An 18,930-nucleotide genomic window follows, 5' to 3' on the forward strand; every position below is an offset into this window, starting at 1 on the left:
TAACCACTGCACTACCAGGGCTCTTTCTGGTGTGAATAGAGGCATGGAATTTCACTGTACATGACTTTGAAACTGCCCAGATCTCAGAGCAAATCAAAGTGAGTTTTTAATCTTGTTATTTAAAATCTCCTTGTACCTGTCTTATTAGAAGTATTATTATTCTTTTTTTTTTTTAATGAAGAAACTAATTTGCAACTGGCTCTAAAGAGTAACATTGTGTCTGGGAAAATGCCGTACTGACAAACTGCGCTGTCCCACAAGAGTACTTCTTAAGTCCCCAGACGCAGTGCTGACAATCTGTGGCAGCCTGTGGATTGTTGGGCAGCAGTTTGGGGAGATGGATGGCAGAGGGAGGTGGACATGTGTAAGTTGTAGAGGAGGTGGGGAGGGAAAGAATTGAGGGAAGAGCAGATCAGCTCTTAGGTTCTGTGGACAGTTCGAACGGAAGCTGTATTAGTTACTAGGCTGTGCTCATAATATGCCTGTGAAACACACGGCTTGCATGAGTATGTGTATTTTGGTGGGGTGTTACTGTTTATTCTGTCATCAAGATTATAAGGTTAGGTGTTCTGTTGATGAGAGTATGGATTGGATAGAATTAAACATTTTCAAGAGACCATAGAAATATCACTTCATGGTAGGAGATGAGACTAAAAAGATCAAGGGGATGGGGATGAGGTTTATCTTTTCCACGAATTACTGCAGTGGTAACGAGGCCAGTTATCTGCATCCAAAATGACTGGACCTTTATCTCAGGCAAATTTCTCTCTCTCTCTTTCTTTATTTTTTTATACCACCAGCCTAGGCACTTGTATTGTTTCAGAAATACATGGCCAACTATAGCAGTCTTTGTCAGATATCAAGACATGAATTTCTGGATATTATTTGGATCATGGAGTAGAACTTGATGTGGGGCAAGTTATGGTTCATTTCTTTCCCTGATTATAAAAATGATTATAAAAAATAAATGTATTTGCTGCTCCTAAGTATAATATCTCATTCTGAATATGGGATTAAATTTGAAGCATGTTGTTTTAGAGCCTGTCCCTCTTGTCGATCCTGTTTCCAGTCTTAAGTTAAATGTGCTACTGCTTGAACCACTGGATTAAGCAACCACTGGATTAAGAGGTATCAGTTTAAGGTTGCTTGCTATTTTGTCTTCTTTACACTGTATGTTACATATTAAAAAAAAAAAAAAAAAATGCCAGGGATAAATGGAACGGCAAATGGAGCCGGTAAGGGAAGGTATGGAGACCTAGAGACACTGTACTAGTATCACATCTCCGGAATTGTCTGTAGGGTCTAGGTTTGACTCTACTGCATGAGATGTCCGTGCCTAAAACTGGTGTTGAAGGCCCTCCAGGCTGAGTACAGGCCTTTGGGCCGAATCTTTCACTACTTCCTGATGTTAAACCTTTGGCTCTAGCTAGACTAGTTTCTACACTATCTTCGAAACATACTTTGAATTATTGCCTCTTCATATTGCTGAGGCTGTTCCCTTTGCTTGAAATGTCTCCCCTCTATTCTGTGTTTGAATACTACCTTCTAAAGGCCTAATTCTAGTTCACCCACTTTATGATGTCTTCCTCAGCCATTCCAGGTCCCTAGTGATATCTCTCTTCTCTGGGTTTCTATCATTTACCACTTTTCTCTTTATCTCTTACTTGGCAATTATATACTATCCTAAAGCAACAGTTTTTTTTGTTTTTTGTTCTAAATTTTCTTATCTTCCCAATTAGGTAGAGACAATTTAAGGAAGATGTTACATTTTTATTCATGTGTTTTAAACCATATTGTTCCTTTAGGGTCGCTATAGGGTTGCTGCTATGAGTCGGAATCGACTCGACGGCACTGGGTCTGGGTTGTTACCTGTAGTCCTAGTTTATAACCTCCACTGCTCCTGCCGTACGTCTCAGTAGCATATAAGCACTTAATAAATATTTGTTTGGTAGCTAGAAAATGTCATTAACTGTTTTGTTAGCTTTCCTGGTCTTTAGCATTTACATTTCTTTTTGTATCATGAGAATAATAGATTAGAGTGCAATTTAAGTACCTGAGCCATGTTTGTTCCAGTAGATTATTTCTTTTTGAAAGCCTTCCGTAGCACTCTATACAGACTTTCTGATCCTTAAAGGAACATTGCTCTGAAGATATTACTGTATTCTAAATAAATCATTTGTTATTCTTGAAACACTAATTAGTAAACTTTCAACCTGCATATAAGATAATCTCTTATTTATTATCTAAGTTTTCTCTGCCTGGTTTGAAAAGAAATTTGCTTCTTTTTAGTTTCTTGATTTCACACTAGCTTTATATCTGGCCTTCATACTACAAGGAGAGAGGAGATAGCTATACTATATATCTAGCATACAGGCTCTGCCTCTTTTACAGCTATTCTCTTTTGTTGGTATTGCACTTGTATTTTTTAACATTTTTTGCTAGATTGATGGGGTAACTATTTTACCTCATCAGTTTTTAGAAGAAATATGTACTTTCTAGATTAAGTATGGTGGCCTCTACTTTCAAAATTTACTCAGTGGTTTATTAGCTTCAGCCTGTGAATCCTAAAGGGAGAAAAAAGATCAAGTTTTGATCAAATGGCCTGATGCGTTTAAGCTCCTCGATTGTCAGTTTAACCTGGAATAGACCCAGAAGAGGAACTACTTCTATGTGTACTGGGGAAAAGAAGTTTTAGGAGGGAATTCTTTTCTTCTTGCCCTCTCCGCTCCTCATTAGTTCTATTCGCAGAGTGGGAAGCAGACTTTTCTCTCTACCTTTTTTTTTTTTTTTGAGAGGCAAAATAGCAATTTTATTCTTCAAGCAAATTGCAGCTACAGCGTAAAGGAGGGAGGAAGAGAAGGGCTAGCAACACCGTCATTACTATAATCTCTTCTGAGATAATGTGTATGCTATCAACAGGGCAGAGATCTAGTTCACCTTCCAGGTAGTGCATTTGTATCCGTTGCCTCAAGTTGCCAGTCAAACTTAGTTTGCATTCTCTCTACCTTTTTATTATGTGTTACATTGCTTTTGTTCAGTTATATTGAAGCTTTGATTGACTGCTTTTGAGGTGGTCAATAATAGGTGCTTACCTTAAACTTTGAGCAGTTAAGTTGGTGAGCCTTGGGGTTACCATGTCAGTGGAGGGTGAAAGAGACTAAGCTGTGGACTCCTCTCAGCCTATAAAGCGTGAAATCAGTTGGTGCCGATGCATGGCGGCTCTAGCCTGTGGAGTGTAAAATAAGTTGGGGGCATGAATTGTGTTGCGTTGAGAGAAAAACCTTTTCATGTCATAATCTGTTTGCTTATGTATGTGGGGACTGCCAAGATCCTACTGGAATCATGTATCCTGTATCTTTTATTATCTTGATACTCAGATTTTTTTGTGTGTGAAATGTTTCTTCCTGGTGTGTAAACTATATTCTCTGTCCAACGGCATGCAGAAAGACAAAGGCTGTGTATGTCCAAGAAAGACTAATGTTAAAATATTGTGTTCTTTTTAAGACTGCATCTGAAAACATGGTCTGCAGTTGGAATTTTCTGTACAAGTTTCTTCTGTTTTTAGAGTCAGATTTGAAAGAGTATTCTGTATTTGGCTTTGAAGCTTCCTCCAGTCTAAGAATGGTTATTATCACTTTTACTGGTTGTTGTTCCCACGTTCATGTGTGCCTCTTGAGAAGAGGAAGTATGTAGAGAAGGATACGTTTTCATAAAGTTGATTGGGGGTGTTGGTAGGAAGTGTAGAGATTATTCATATGGGGAATAGAAGGGAGGGAGCTCCTCTCCTGACACCTGGTGAGATTCTTCACCATATGGCTTTGAGGGTGAGGCAAGGTGAATGAGGACGTTTCAGAGACAATAGTGAATTGTGATTGTCAGCACTTTTAAATCTGGAAGGTTACTGGAAATAGCCATGCCATGAAAGCACTTAAGTTCTTTCATTCTTATCCTAGTTGGTTTTCTCATTTTACTGCAGCAGCCTTTGAGCTGTCTCTGATTGCTTTTCATCTACACAGATTCTAAGTCATTTGTGAATATTGATGAAATGAATACATTATTGTGAGAAAGACCATCCTCCTCCATATGAGGCAGTTGAGTGTAGTACTTAAATGTGGGGAGTTTGGAATCCTAACCAACACTTAGAATCTGTGTGATCTTGAGTCATTTAAGTGTCGGATTTCTCATCTGTAAAATTGAGAGGATCAAACGAGATCATATACATAAAACACTTAGTATAGTTTTAATCATAGAGTAAGCACTCACTAAATGGTAGCTTGTCATTTTTCCTCTTTCTGTCCCTCTGCTACTACTCTTGGTACTACTCTAGCATTACTTCACTTTTGCTTGCGGGTCTGAACCTAATGAGAGAGAAAACATAATTAGACATGGTTCACAGAAGCAGATTTTGAAAAATGTGTCATTGTTCTCTTAGGCATGGCTTAGTAGATCTGTCTTAACCAAATAGAAACTGTATAATAAGACTTTCTTTAATGAAAGGAAAGAACCTTTGTGTTGGTTTAAGATAGTCTGGCAAATGTTGAAAAAATTGATTATTCTAAAACATTTGGTTAATGCAAATAAAACAGCCTTTCCATGAAATTAGGGCGTGTATAGAAATATGAGTTCAGAGAATTGTCATTCCTTATTATTCACCTAACACAAGCTATTTTTCTCTAAGTTTCTGTTTTGGAATTCTTCAGAGGAATGGTTTTTATGGTGTTTAACATAGTTGTGGTGGATTGTAGCAGAGTTCTTATCCAGTGTATGAGGCACGTTTTCCTGGGAATGGAGTAGAAAAGAGTCATCCTGATCCTTGACACTGTTGGAGATGAGCATTAGCGTGGATAATATTTTTGATTTTGATGTGCATTATATGATTATTTTTACAGCACCGTTAACCTTCTGATTAAACTTTGCTCAGCTATTATATCTTTAGTATATACTGGGTAGAAAACTGAGTAAGGCCGCGATGATGGCGATAAAACTAACATTGGAGTTTAGTTGATTAGAGATCTGGGCCCTGGTCTCAGTTCCTACTCTAGTGGCTGTAAATCTGAGATAAATTTCTTAACAGGTCTCCTCATCTTTAAGATGAGGAGGTTATACAACATGATTTTTGATGGTCCTTTTCAGCTATGAAGTTAGAAGATCTATGTGGAGGTAGCTTGGAAATCAGAAAATGCAGTAGTGACACACTTTGGCCACCAGAGGGTGAAGTCCAGTCAGTCCACTTATGCTCTGTATTTGACCAGATTGTGGCATCCTTGAAAATGAAGAGAACACATGGCGTCTCTATCCATTTAATTTGTGTCCCTTCTTGCTCTTCTGATTCTACTTGTGTTAAACATATTTCTCCTTTATTATTTCCAACCTTCTGGGTAGGACTGGGGCAAACACAGAAAGAAGGAAGATGAGAAGAATAGAGATTGCTAGTTGTCAGGGATTTATCTAATTTGTTCTCTAAGGTAGTGGCTTTCACATGAGCTATGGGCAGTTTAATGCGAAGCACAGTAGTATGGGTGACCAAATTTAATTATTTCAGCCCTCTCTTCCCCAAAAAATCCCACATAGGCACACACGGACGACACTCAACCATCGTTATCCCAGTTGTCCTTGTGTGTTGTTGAGTGGATTCCGACTCTGAAATCCCAAGGAGCAAATGAAAATGTCTGAGAAATGAAGTGGAACAAGCAAAGCACTTGTAATTAATCTGGTTCCAATCTTGCTTTGGCACTTAATATCTTTGCAACCATGGACATTACAACCTCTTAATTCTTGGTTTCCTTTTCTGAAAAATTAGGACATTGGATTCTGACTTACACAGTCTCTTTCAGTAACATAATCCTACGAGTCTGTAGAAATTCTTTAATGTTCATGTGAAGGCCAGTGCTACTCTTAATAAGACACTGTAATAAAGTAGTATTTTTTGAAAAATAGCACGATTTATTTTTTGCTAGAAACAGCTATAAAAAAAAAGTAACAGCTATAGATGGTGTTAAAGCATGAATATTAATTCCCGGGAAGAGGCTAACTTTCAAACTCCCGGTTCTTACAGTTTGATAAACCAGAAACCAAATGCGTTGCCATCTAGTCGATTCCAGCTCATAGTTGACCCTGTAGGGCACAGTATAACTGCCGCATAGCATTTCCAAGGAGCAGCTGGTAGATTTGAACTGGGGACCTTTTGGTTAGCAGCTGAGCTTTTTTTTTTTTACTTTTACTTTTATTTTATTTTAGAACTTTACAAAAAGATAACTGATCTTTAATTCAGAAAAAATAATTACAAGAAATATGGTCTCCTTATTCATAAAAAATTATTCAGTTGTTAAATGTCTTTAAAACATATCTTCAAAGATGTAGTAACTTCTGTCATCTGTTCTACAGCTTGTCTTCTACCAGTTGAAGGTCTATGAATATAAGAGTTCAAATTAAAATCGCTAATTCTAAAATTGGAAAAAAAAATCTGGGAAATACTGCACTCACATTTTAATTAGCACGTTAGACTAAGAACAACAAATTCTGTCAAGTCAAAAAGCACCCAGTAAATTTTCTCTTATGCATGAATGAGAATGTTTAAAATCGCACGTAACAAAAAAGAAAGGACTAAATACAGCATCACTATACAAATATCCTGTCGAAGGAATTTTCTTTAGAAAACTAGCAATTGAAGAAGAAGGATGGATTTTTTTTAGACCTTCTTGTTGTTCTTAGGTGTCATCAAGTCAGTTTGGACTCATAGCAACACCATGCACGACAGAACAAAACACTGCCCGGTTCTGCACCATCCACACAATCTTTGTTATGTTTGAGCCCATTGTTGCAGCCACTATGTCAATCCATCTTCTTGAGGGTCTTCGTCTTTTTCACTGACCCTCTACTTTAACAAGCATGGTGTTCCTTCCCTAGGGACTGACCCCTCCTGATAACATGTCCAAGGTAAGTGAGATGAGGTTTTACTATCCTCGCTTTGAAGGAGCATCGTGGCTGTACTTCTTCCATGACAGGTTTGTTCCTTCTTCTGACAGCCCGTGGAATATTTAATATTCTTCAACAACACCGTAATTCAAATGCATCAGTTCTTATTTGGTCTTCCTTATTCATTGTCCAGCTTTCCCATGCATAGGAGGTGATTGAAAATACCATGGCTTGGGTCAGGTGCACTTGAGTCCTCAACATGACATCTTTGCTTTTTAACACTTTAAAGAGGTCTTTTACAGCAGATTTGCCCAAGGCATTATTATATCTTTTGATTTATTGACTCCTGCTTCCATGGCTGTTGATTGTAGATCCAAGTAAAATGAAATCCTTGACAACTTAAGTATTTTCTCCTTTTATCATGATGTTGCTTATTGGTTCGGTTGTGAGGATTTATGTTTTCTTTATGTTCAGGTGTAATGCTGACTATACTAAGGCTGTATAGTCTTTGATCTTCAGTAAGTACTCCAGGTCCTCCTCTCTTGCAGAAAGCAGAGTTATCTCATCTGCATGTCACAAGCTGTTAATGAGTCTTCCTTCAATCCCGACGCCGCCTTCTTCTTCATAGAGACCAGCTTCTTGGACTGTTTGTTCAGCATAGATTCAATAAGTATATGGTGTAAGGATACAGCCTCACACCGTTCCTGATTTTAAACCACACGATATCCCTTTGTTCTGTTAGAACCACTGCCTTTTGGTCTATGTACAGTTTCTGCATGAGCACAATTAAAGTGTTCTGGATTTCCCATTCTTTGCCGTATTATCTATAATTTGTTATATCAACACATTCTAATGCCTTTGCATAGTCAATAAGCATCTTTCTGGTATTTTTTGCTTTCAGCCAAGATTCATCAGACATGAGCAGTGATACCCCTCATTCCATGTCCTCTTCTGAATGTGGTTTCAGTTTCCTTCAGTTCCCTGTCAATGCACTGCTGCAGCTGTTTTTGAATTACCTTCACCGTAATTTTACTTGCATGTGATGTTAATGATATTGTTTGATAATTTTCGCGTTCCACTGGATCAGCTTTCTTTGGAACGGGCACTAATACGTAATATGGATCTCTTCCGGTCAGTTGGGCAGGTAATAGCTTTTCATATTTCTTAGCATAGATGAGTCAGTGCTTGCAGCATTGCATCTGTTTGTTGAAACATTTCAACTGGTATTCTGCCAACTCTGCCAACTCCTGGAGCCTTGTTTTTTGCCAGTGCCTTCAATGCAGCTTGGACTTTTTCCTTCGGTACTGTTGATTTTTGATTATATGCTACCTTCTGAACTAGTTGAATGTAGACCAGTTCTTTTTGATACAGTGACTGTGTATTCCTTCCATTTTCTTTTGATGCTTCCCGTGTTGTTAAATATTTTGCCCATAGAATCCTTCAATATTGCAATTCTAGGCTTGAATTTTTTCTTCAGTTCTTTAGTGTGTCCTTCCCTTTTGGTTTTCTAACTCCAGGTCTTTGCACATTTCATTATAATACTTAACTTTGTCTTCTCAAGCCACTCTTTGAAATCTTCTGTTCAACTCTTTCACTTCATCATTTCTTCCTTTTGTTTTAGCTACTCAGCGTTTGAGAGCAACTTTTAGAGTCTCTTCTGACATTAGTTTTGGTGTTTTCTGCCTTTTTAATGACGTTTTGCTTTCTTCATGTATGATGTTCTTGATGTCATCCCACGACTTGTCTGGTCTTCAGTCATTAGTGTTTCGTGCATCAGATCTATTCTTGAGATGGTCTCTAAATTCAGGTGGGGTATAATCAGAGTCATACTTTGGCTCTCGTGAACTCGTTTTAATTTTTTTTCTACTTCAGCTTGAACTTGCATATGAGCAGTTGATGGTCTGTTCCACAGTCAGCCCCTGGCCTTGTTCTGACTGATGATATCGAGCTTCTCCATTGTCTCTGTCATAGTTATCTAGGGCTGCTATAACAGAAATACCACAAGTAGATGGCTTTAACAAAGAGAAATTTACTCTCTCACAATCTAGTAGATTACAAGTCCAAATTCAGGATGTCACCTCCAGGGGAAGGCTTTCTCTCTTTGTTGGCTCTGAAGGAAGGTCTTTGTCCTCAATCTTCCATGGTTGAGGAGCTTCTCAGGCGCAGAGACCCCGTGTCCAAAGGACACATTCTGCTCCTGGTGCTGCTTTCTTGGTGGTGTGAGGTCCCCAACTCTGCTTGCCAGCAGCTGATCTCTTAACCACTGCTCCACCAGGGCTCTTAGAGTTTGATAGTCACTTCTAAAAGTGTGTTTCTCTGGGCCAGGCTTCTCTCCTAGCATGAGTGGTAGAGATGGTGTTCTTCTTTTTGCTTTACATGATCCCCACAAATCATATTTTGGGGTTATACTACTATTGATTTTTTTTCTATTTAGTTCTCTTTACCTCTTGCTTAACTGTTTTATAATTTTCCTTCTCTTCCGACTTCTAAATAGGTTATGTAAGTTGATCTTTGATTCAAATGTAGTTAGGCGTAAGTAAAGGAAAAAATCTATGGTTGCTATCCCTAGTCTTATTTAAGTTTTTTAAGACAATAGGATTTTCTTCGTTCTGTGTACGTGTAAATGGACTGAGGAAATAGAGGTAGGTGAGTATTGCCATTTTCTTTTTGAGTTAAGGTCTGAACTCCTCTACTTGGAGCAGCTTGAACTTTTTACTGTTCGTTCCTTCCATTGACCCAGTCAATGACCATTCTCCTTTAAGGAAACGATTATAAGAGCAAGAAGAGCTACATTTGTCACTGCACTGAAACATTACAGACACAAACACATTTTCTGTGTGCTTAGGCTCAAGGTGGCAGCAAGTCATCCAGGAAGGCCAGAACTAGGAACCAGGCCAAGCTGATTTGTGGGGTAGTCAGTAGTGAAGCATGAGAAGAGAAGTCATTTGGGGATAAGTTAACATAGAAAGAGGGGGCTCATGGGTTCTGGGAATCCATATCACAAGGTTATAATCAGAGCCACACCAGTGGGAATAACTTTGATACAGAGTCCAGTTATACAAGTCTGAGTTGATTCCTGAGAGTTCAGATAACATGGAAAGAACAGAGAATGCATGGAGTCTGAGTAGACAGACAAGCTGAGATGAGTGTCTAGAGGTGACAGAACAAATGGATACAAAAGTTGCTTGTGAAATCAGACATGGATTAGTACTCACGATTTGGTATGTACACAAGAGGATAGAAGCCAGCCAGGCAGACTCGGCAGAAAGAACATTTTAGGATTATGTACAAAAGACAGAATTTTAATCAGTCCTAGTTTTAATCACCGTCCTTGGTGTTGGTAAACAAGGTCTATTTGGTATATCCGAGGCTCCACAGTGTTTGAGGTGAGTGATTATATCGCTGACAAACTCTAGGAGGTTTGTATGGTTCTAATAGCTTCACACTCCGCTGGATACACATAATCACAGATCTGCTCGCTAGTGCTACAGAGTTCATTTCACAGAACTGGCTAGTAAAAAATTTGGCAGGCAAGCTAGCTTTTCAAGTTCTGCTAGGAATGGAGCCCACTTGTTCCCTTTGGGCTTTGAGCTGTTGGAATTCCTTGGGTTAGCACCTAGAAAGAATGAAACTGTAACGTTTTCAGCCTAGTTCATGACAGCAAAGCAGAGGTGTTAGAATTTCTGTTCTAGAGGTTTACACTGCAAGTAACTTAACCTGATTGTGTGTCTTAATATTACTGGGCCTCTGACCACTGAAATATGGCTTGGATCGATGGTGGTTTGGAGAAAGTAGAGAGGGCTATCCATCATTTAGAGGCTCCATAGAAGCTGGCTGATAATGCTGCTGATGTCCATCTATCCATCAGTAGGATGAAATGAGATTCAGCGGAACAGGCAGCCGTAACTCTGAGACACTTTCTGACCAACAATTGGAACCCTGGCCTGAGTCTGACCACAAAGCACAGCACTGGGGTTTGGCGGGATGTGGCAGCAAGTATAGTCTCCTTCCCATCACTCCCAGCATAGAGTGTATTCAGTATGAGGTAGTAGCTCAGCCTTACTTGCCATACAAAATTAGACTAAATTTGGGATGACTAGTAAACAGCAGTTCTCTTTCAACTCCAGAATGTTTTGCAAGTTGAACAGACCCTTTGATAGAGAATTTTTTGTTTGACTTGGGGAAGAAATAGAATTAAGAGCTGATTTCATTTTGCTGGAATCCTACTACACAGTTTAGCCTTTAACCCATGTCTTATAGTGGCAGAACGCTTTGTAAATGCTAGTGAATCTGGAGGGCCACCTTTCCCTCAGTTGGAAATACTGGGTACTTCTACTGGCAATTCCCAGTTCATCATGGTAATGAGGGATGGGGTTAAATTCAAAGATAATTCAATGATTTTATTTTATACAAATTCTTCTTTCTTCTCCTAAATTCAAAATTTTCACCAAGGCTGTTAAATATCAAAATTGACTTTTCATTCTCTTTTTGTATGTTAGTAGTGCTAATGTGAAAGAAAAGAAAATGGGATAGGAAGATGCGGGAAAGATTGGAAGTAAGAAGCTGTTTGATCTCTAAAATGGATCATCAGCCTCTGAGTAATTGAATCTTAACTCTGTCTTCCTGGTTGCTCTGCTTTTCCAGCTCAGTGAGCCTTCTGAGAGTGCCTGTCGGTCAGGAGAGCTCTTTGTGCTCACATTGCCTAGTGCGGTACCTCCCCTAGCTGGGGCCAGCCTCCTTGACCGTTTTCTTACCAGTGGCCACTTCAGACCTCAGGAGCTCCTGCTCTTTGTTCTGAAACCTTGCTTTTCACTTCAGATTGGGCGAGGAGTTGAGGGAGCCTCATATACCGGAGATGCCTCGGAAATGAGAGCCTTGGATGAATTCCTGGGCCTATTGACCCACCAGCGGTTTATGCATCCTGACATTCATAATCTCAGGAGGCTGCTGATGTTCTTGATTAATGGGCCCAGGGGCTGTCCATCCGTCACTTCACATTAATTACTGAAGAGGTGTTTTTCCAGTGATTTACCTGACAGCGGGCTGTGATAAATACCCCTAAGCAGAGTGGGCAGTGATTAATCCCAGGGCCACAGCCCTCCCCCACTCTCCTTTCCCCGTAACCACAGGCCAGCATTGGGACTTGACCAAAGATGCCCCCTCCCCATAAGCTATCTATCTCCATAATTGCTTGTGGATGCAGATAGCATTCTAGAATTTGTGCCAAAGATGATGAAAAATAAATCTTCTCAGTAGGAAGAGTAACTAGCATGTTTTTACATGGGACCGAGGAGTGTCTGAGCTGCCTTTATGTTGCTTCTAAGAAATCTGCTAGGAATGTTGCCTACTTACTGTATATATACTCACCACTGTTACAGTTGCTCTTCAAACTTTAAAAAGAAGAGAAAGCACAGTTTTTTCTTTGTGATATTTGTAGTCTAGTCAGGGAGAGTATGTTAGCAATGTGAGAAATTAGAAAATATTCTAAGATACTAATACGATCTTGCGAGAATTAGAATAGAAGAACTCCAGGGTGTTTTTTCTTATTTTGTGGCCTTTAGTGAAATTTAGTTAAATATTTAAATGTTTGAATGCTCCCCATGTGTGAGACTCTGCGTTCAGCCCTGGAGATATGAAGATGAGTGTGATACAGCTGCAGATCTCAGTGAGCAGTCTGCTGTCCCTTGCCTGAGTTTCTCAAACTTAAAAAAAAAAAAAAAGCTTTTCCAGAAAGTTATTGATGAAATATTTTAAATTAAAGTAGTTTAAAATTAATTTTAAGTTATTGTCCACATTATTACTATTATTTTTTTTCTGAGTATTTACTGAGTACCTGTTATGTCCCTAGGGATATAAAAGTACAAGAAACAATATCTGCCCTAGATAAGAGTATGAGGTAACATTCATAAATGAAACATTTAAATAAAAATGTAAGACAGTATATAATGACAGATGAATACCATAGATAATGAATGTACATGAATTCACAGAAGGGTGAAATCAGTGTGCTTCAAATAAAGAAAAAAAACCCAAACCCGTTGCTGTCAAGTCAGTTCCAACTCATAGTGACCTTAAATAGCGGTAGAAAAAAGTTAGATTTGAGATCAGCCTTTTGAGTGAAATAGTGACTAGGGCTGCTTAAACTGAGATAATGTAATGAGGGCATTTCAGAAGTCAAAATGAACAGAGTCTGAGGCCATCCTGCCTCAGCGGAGGATTTGTGTCTGAGAGTGGTAGAAATATGGCTGTACCAGCAGATTGACACCAGATCCTGGAAACTCGTGAATGCAAAGTAAGCTTAGTTTATATTTTTTAGGCTCTAGTGAGTCAGAATTTTCGATCAAGGGATTATTAAAAAAAGGTGTATAAAAACAGTGCAGTAGCGTCTGACCTCTTCTAACTTCCTGACGGGGGGGAGAATCACCATCAGCATCAGCCCAAGGCTGATTCCTGTACAGTGGAGGTCAGACATATCTCCTGTCTCCAACCTTTTTACCAATTCTGACACGAGCTGTCCCTCTTGTGGCACTCTCTACTTCTCTGCCGGGTTCAATAATTCATTGTAGTGGCCACATAGAACTTACAGACAATACTCTTGATTATGGGGTTTATTTGGGAAGTAACAGGTAGCAACTTGGAATCAGGACCAACAGGCTAAAACTTGAGATTAGTATCAGGAAGCATGTGTAGACAGTGTTCCTTCTTCAGTGCAGGACAGCTCTCTCAGCTTCTCTCAGCCATGCAAGGCTCATCTCAGCCTCCTGAGGACAGGCTCCTCTCAGGACAGGCTCCTCTCTCAGCCCTCAGCCTAGCCTCTGCCCTGCTTGGGCAAGTGTTACAGAACTCTTTTAGCTACGCCGATTAGTGCCTGGAGGCACCCCACTAAACCAGCAAACCTCCTGCCCAGAGGCACTCAGCTTTCTCACTCTGTGGGTTGGTACGCCCACTGTAGCCCCCTTGTTCGGTGGGCTGAGAAACCCACCATAGCCATCTTGCATCAGTCTCCTGGTTCTGTGGCTGCCATTTCTCTGCTGCTGCTTCTCACCGTCTCCAGTGTTATAGCTCTGTCTTTTTCTCTCTCCCGGATCTAGGAGGTTCTCAGCACAGGGACCCTGGGTTCAAAGGATGTGCTCCACTCCTGGCACTTCTTTCTTCATTATAATGAGGTTCCCTCTCTGCTCGGGGATTGGCTGTCTTTTAATCCTAGCAGGATGGCAGAACTGATCAATTCTCTCATTAGGGTTCCATATACCTTATTTGCATGGTGGCACCCCTGCAAGGCAGCTATGATTTGGAAAATTAGAGTTGTTTTGTTGAGAATATACTATGGGATGCAGAGTGTGAGCATTTAAGGGCTTAAGTGTCAGAGCTGGGTTTGAATTCTGGCTCCTACGCTTACTAGCTAGCTAACCCTGGTGGTGTAGTGGTTAAGAGCTGTGGCCGCTATCCAAAAGGTTGGCAGTTCGAATCCACCAGGTGCTCCTTGGAAACCATATGGAGCATCTCTGCCCTGGCCTATAGGGTCACTATGAGTCGAAATCGCCTCTACGGCAATGGGTTTGGTTTTGGTGTGACTTTGACTCTTAGTTATCTCATCTATTAAATGGGGATGATAATTATACATACCTTAAGGAGTTGTTATAAGGGTTAAATGAGATGAAGTATATGAACTCTTAGCACAGTGCTTCATTCATTGACTTCTTTGGTGCAGTACAAATTTAAAAGATATTGCCATGTACAGTATCTTAAATCCAGCACACTACAAGGTTTTTATAATCTTAGAAACATTCATAGTCTTAGTGCTTTTCAACATCTTTTATAATGGGAGTATATCTCCATATTGTTGGTGGCAGGAAATTGTGGTTTTCAAGAATGAACCAGGCATGGGCAGGGAGAGTTAATCTGGCTCTGGTTTAATTCAGCTGTCACCATGAGCTTGCATATGGTAGATTTCTTTCTATAAATAGATGTGTATCATTTGTCACATATACAGGGTCAGCTTTGGTGAGAAATAGCTAATTAGTTGAGTCAGAAATAACGTGATGAAAATTCTTCATTTAAGGAGAAACACCTGAATTGATATTTTTACTCATTTATTTACCAGATATTTATTGAATGCCATCTGTGTGCCAGGGATGGTACTGGGCATTGAGAGTAGAAAGATGACAAAGTGTTCCTTGCTTTCAAGGAACTCAAGGTAAAATTGGGACAGCCAGACAAACAGTTTGGTATGATAGCAGGGAGGAAAGAATACCTAATTTACACTTACACAAGGAGTATTTATTGGAATCCACAAGGCGCAAACATTCTGATAAGCATCCAGAGGTTATTTAGGGCTGTATCGCAAAAGGAACAATCCTAAATTATCTTTGTCAAGTAGGTCTTCAAATGGCTGTGGAGGGTCTTGGGTTTGGATTCATCATAAGACGGTATAATCCTAGATAAGACTAGGCCCCTGAAAACTGCCAGCTTTGTTTACCCACTGGTATTCCCCTGGCTTTTCACTTTCATAGTTCAATTATGGCTTTTGGAGAGATGAAAGGAGATAGGTAGTTAGCGCTTCTAATCTCCCAAACATCAAGTAATTGATGCAGTTATTTCTGTTTTTCTCTCCCAGAGGATTGTCAAAAATATTAAGTGGAGGGCACTAACCACTCATTCTTTACATTTCAGGTTCCACTTGGTTAAACACTCTTTGAGAGTACCACACTATGTGCATGCTGCCATAAGGTAGCAGAGCATAGTGTTTATGAGCACAAACACTAGAATCAGATTATCTAGATTCTAATCCTACCTTTCTCACATTCTAGTTCTTTGACCTTGGGCATATTATTTAACACCCCTGTGCCTCAGTTTCCTCATCTGTAGAATTGGACTAGTATCACCTTGTAGGGTTGTTGGGAGGATTAAATGAGGATGTTACTACTTTGAACACAACCAAGGTCCATTGCGCAAGTAAGGTTTTGTAAGTGGCCAAAGTAGATATTGTCAGTTTCGTACATTAAACTTTATATACTTCATTCAAATGAGAAACACCTCAGATCCTTACTTAGAAGCCTTTTACTCTTATTTTGGATGTAATTTGAACACTGAAATGCCTATTAGATTGAGAGAAATGGAAATGCTTAGAGTGCTTAAAAGTAATAGGTGATGAAGAAACAGAAATAATAAAAAATCAGGTACTCTACTAAAAATAGTAATTTGGAAGTTGTAATAGAGTTGTATTGTATGTGGGGTGAGGGCAGCCTTTCTTCACATCGAATGAGGCCTTGAGGCATCACTTTATACACGGCCCAGTTGAGCCGCTTGAATAGAGCTGTTCAACTCATCATTCTGCTTCCTGTTAATGAGCCTTTCCTGCACACCTTTAAGTAATATCTCTGCAAGATCCTCTAAAGAAACATCTCCCTGGTTTAGAAGTTTCTCTTCAGTCTAGGTATGTTAAAAGGCCTAAAGTAATCTCTTCTTCTGTAGACTTTAATGCTGCAAATTATTGTCTTTATTCTGTTAATGTAAAGTGTAGTATATATTTTGTACAACCTGGCTTGAATAGAAGAATGAAACTCCAAGCTGATACTTAAGAATTATTTTGTGTTTTCAGCTGTGAAATATGTCATTGTATTAACGAGTGCAAGTGCGTTTATGGAAGGATGCATTAAGAAAACTAGAGCAGAATCAGCTGGGTTTCATTAGCAGATTTTATAGTTTTTAAAATATGAAGCCATTTTTCTGCTGTCCAAGTATAATTATTCATGTGATTGTGTATATTACATGTAAGTGCTTTTGTGTTGTGTTTGGATAGTATATATTTTAAAGTCACACTCTTATGCAAGGGAAGGACTTTTTTTTTGTTTGCAGATACTTTGACACTGGGAGTGCAGTACCTTGAAAGTGTAGAAGGATTGAATATATTTCTAATTTTGTTACTCTGCTGAGGACTCCTGATCAGGTAGTATAATAATCTGAATTTTTATGCCTGCTTTACTTGTCCTTTTATCCTGCTCTGCAATCAAAATTTCAAAGAATTTGAAATAGAGAATGTTTCCCATCCCTGCTTTCTACGTTTCTGATGTGGAATGTGCGGTTTAAAAGAAAAAAAAAGCTACCATCTATTTGATTCTGACTCACAGCGACCCATGTGTGTTGCAGAGTAGGCCGGTACTCCATAGGGTTTTCATGGCTGTGACCTTTCAGAAGCAGATTGCCAGGCCGTTCTTTTGGGGCATCTTTAGGTGGGTTTGAACCACCAACCTTTCTGTCGGCAAATGAGTGCTTAATTGTTTTCGCCACTCCTAGATGTGCTTTTTAGAACAGTGTTTTTCAAACTGTCAGTCAAGTGAAATCAATTTAGTGAGTAAATTGATTTTAAATTATAAGAATTTGAAAAATTTTTAAAAAGCAAAATTGAATAAATGAAAAGTAAGATCATTGCAGGCAGCAAGGGTATTTGATGAAACTTTTCCAGGTCTGTATGTGTGCATATCATGACGTGTTTTTCTTACTGTGGTTTGCAGAAAAATTTTTGGAAATTGGCTTAGAAAGTTTTTCTACACAGATTCTGTGCTTATAGCAGGTAAGTCTCTTTTCACAAAGTTAAAACAAAAAAAAATTGCCTTGGATAGAACAAGATCTAGATGCCTATATAGCAAAATGTTGACAGTAGTTTTGTCCAGAAGATGAGAATACAAATTTTTTATTTTTAGTTTTATTCTATAATGCTTTCGTATTGAGGAAAATTTAAAAAAGATTTTTTTTCCTGTTAGCTTTATACTTTTATCAATTATTTTCTTAAAACTGGGTTTTTCCCTCATCCTTGAGCCGTCTGTTGTATAACCCTCTTAAACCCCATTTTCTCTATTGGATACCTCATTCCTCAGGTACTAGCACATACTGGCCTAGAAGAAGTACTTTGTAATCTAGTTTTGTCTTCAGAACACTGAACACTGTATAAAAGTTTATCAATGAACATTAACTGCTACATTCACAAGATGACTTTGTACTCCAAAGATAACGTGTTACACTTGCCATTGCAAAAGAGGCAGAGTTTAGTTACGTTTATATTCTTTTGATTGATTGAATTCAGGTAACTGAAAAACTGATTTTATATAGGCTTTGATCCTGAACTTTGTTCAGGCAAGAATAACTTTTAAGAGACATTTTGAATATGTTAGCTTGATTTATGTATAGCTACCTAGGTTCAGGGTGCCTTAAATGTCCTGAGGTGAATAAGCAATTCAGAATGTCATATTCTACTTAATAATCCCTTTGCCTTTGTAATAAAGATATGGCAAAACAGGTGTTTTTAGAATTTCTAGTGTTGTAGTTGCTAAATTTTTGTTCCAGGTTTTAAAACTATTATAAATATGCTTTTATTATAGTTACTGTCCCATCCCCTATTTGCACCATCAGGTTTTCCCTTCCTATTGGATTATTCTTCCTCACCTCGTATTTGCTCCCTAACCCATTTGAGTGAGACATTTATCTCCACAACTCCACTGAAACCATTCTAGTGTCACCAACACCTTTGTCTTGCCAAATCCAGTAGACAATTCTCAGTTCTTCCTTCTGGCACTGTCAGCAACATTTAATGCACCTGATTGATTACTCGTGCCTTTTTAAAAGTATTTTCTTCACTTGGCTTCTCAGCTACAACATGCTCCTGTTTTCTTCCTATGTCCTTACTCAGTCTGCTGGCAGCACCTCCTTTTCCTGACCTCTGAATGTTGGAGTTCTCCCATGGTTCAGTCCCCTGGCCTTGTCTCTCTTTCGCTCCGTAGGTGGTCTTATCCTGTTCCTTGGCTTGAATCTTTATAGTGATGACTCCCAAATTTTTATCTCCAATTCTTATACCTTCCCTGAGCTTCAGACTTAGAATTACTTACTTTACAGGATATCCAACTGGCATCTCAAACTTAACATGTTCAAATCAGAACTCTTGATTCCTATCTCTTTCCCCAGTCTTCCCCATCTCAGTAAGTATAACTGTCACCACTCAGGTTGCTCAGACCAAAGTCT

The 18,930-nt window shown here is 39.0% G+C and overlaps 1 protein-coding gene across 7 annotated transcripts in view; it reads left to right on the forward strand.

Annotated features, from left to right (window-relative positions):
- The window catches only part of R3HCC1L (R3H domain and coiled-coil containing 1 like), an 88,280-nt gene that overhangs the window by 18,856 nt on the left and 50,494 nt on the right, over window positions 1–18,930 (forward strand). For 3 of the 7 annotated variants that reach the window (XM_049854898.1, XM_049854900.1, XM_049854901.1), the window contains exons 3-4: window positions 16,774–16,864; window positions 17,430–17,488. The exons of 2 other annotated variants lie outside the window; for them this stretch is intronic. The gene's annotated coding sequence lies outside the window, so the exon portion shown is untranslated. The remainder of the gene's footprint in view (window positions 1–16,773; window positions 16,865–17,429; window positions 17,489–18,930) is intronic. 2 more of the 7 variants (XM_049854902.1, XM_049854904.1) reach the window with 1 other exon arrangement.

The sequence above is a fragment of the Elephas maximus genome, chromosome 16, assembly GCF_024166365.1.
Source record: "Elephas maximus indicus isolate mEleMax1 chromosome 16, mEleMax1 primary haplotype, whole genome shotgun sequence".
In the NCBI taxonomy this organism is placed as follows: Eukaryota; Metazoa; Chordata; class Mammalia; order Proboscidea; family Elephantidae; genus Elephas; species Elephas maximus.